Source organism: Limulus polyphemus, unplaced genomic scaffold (genome assembly GCF_000517525.1).
Source record: "Limulus polyphemus unplaced genomic scaffold, Limulus_polyphemus-2.1.2 Scaffold798, whole genome shotgun sequence".
Classification (NCBI taxonomy): Eukaryota; Metazoa; Arthropoda; class Merostomata; order Xiphosura; family Limulidae; genus Limulus; species Limulus polyphemus.
This window is the reverse complement of record NW_013666408.1, coordinates 151,827-153,253: the sequence shown is the minus strand read 5'-3', so window position 1 is coordinate 153,253 and position 1,427 is coordinate 151,827. Positions and strand designations below refer to the sequence as shown.

The following is a 1,427-nucleotide window of genomic DNA, read 5'->3' as shown; positions in this document are numbered from 1 at the left end:
CCCCCTTTAGTCAACAGTAAAGTTTGATGAACTTCAAGTGCCTAGTCTGTATGACCATATCTAAGATCCCTCTTTGGTCAACAATGAAGATTGATGAACTTAAAATACCTAGTGTGTATGACCATATCTAAGATCCCCCGTTGGTCAACAGTAAAGTTTGATGAACTTCAAGTGCCTAGTCTGTATGACCATATCTAAGATCCCTCTTTGGTCAACAGTAAAGATTGATGAACTTAAAATACATAGTGTGTATGACAATATCTAAGATACAATGAGGAATTTGGAAAATAATCAAATGTAGTTTAAGCCTATTAGTAACATAACGTTGGGCAATAAAATGATTATCTGGGTAAATTTCAATCCATCTATTTTTGGATGTATTGTTTTTCACAATGTTATATCTGTTAAGGAGAAAAGATACGGAGATTTGAAGACAATTCATGCACGTGTAAGTCATCGCTAAAACTATTTACCAGAATAAGGTAACTAATTAAAGTCTCTCAGTTATCAACTTACAGATTAGAGGAACCTGAAGTCGATGTTGTATTATTACTGCTATTCCGTAAAGAGAGTTAACTGCACCTCAAAAAACTATTTGAACGTGCACGTTGCTACTCGTACCCCTGTGTCATGACGAATTTCCGAAACTTTCGACAGTGGACTGCCATCTTAAGTAGACTGTGATTGGAAAATCATGTCACAACCCTTTCCGAGCGAAATAGCGAAAACGGTGCACACCAATGTCAAAGACGACTATTTGTAACATGGCTAGTAGCAACGATAAGGGAGGATCGCACATACTAATACGTGAATGAAACATCACCTGAACACCATTCAACACATGCGAAAGTCGTCCTGAACCTCCTCCTCCTGTTCAGAAAATGATTGCTAATTGGATGCTTACATTCCAGTGGAATGTTAAAAATAGTTAACAAATATTGTGTTCTTAAAAAGAAGCACAAACCACGAATTCACCCTGACACATTGGTGGAAGAAACTTTAGAACTAAGTACTTCGCACGTGTAACATTGAACGAGACCTGAGTGTACTTAAACAACGATGGCAAGAATCGAACAATTTGACACTGACCACAATGTAAAACAAATGTTTCTTCGAGATTCATGACTGCCACAGGTTTTTCATCTAACAAGAGTTTTAACAAAAATACGTATCAAGAGAATAACTGACCCGACTTGCACAGGATACAATTTCTGCACTGTATGAACAGGACGCCAAGAAAATGTGGTTACATCAGGATAAAGTATCAAGTCACGCGTCTCAGTCCACAGCAGGGTTTCTGTGAAACCTACACTGTATGAACAGGACGCCAAGAAAATGTGGTTACATCAGGATAAAGTATCAAGTCACGCGTCTCAGTCCACAGCAGGGTTTCTGTGAAACCTACACTGTATGAACAGGACGCCAAG

At 38.4% G+C, this 1,427-nt stretch overlaps 1 protein-coding gene across 2 annotated transcripts in view; it reads right to left on the bottom strand.

Moving 5' to 3' along the window:
- Positions 1–1,427, bottom strand: part of LOC106460573 (LIM domain only protein 3-like) — a 166,206-nt gene that overhangs the window by 65,440 nt on the left and 99,339 nt on the right. The window lies entirely within an intron of this gene.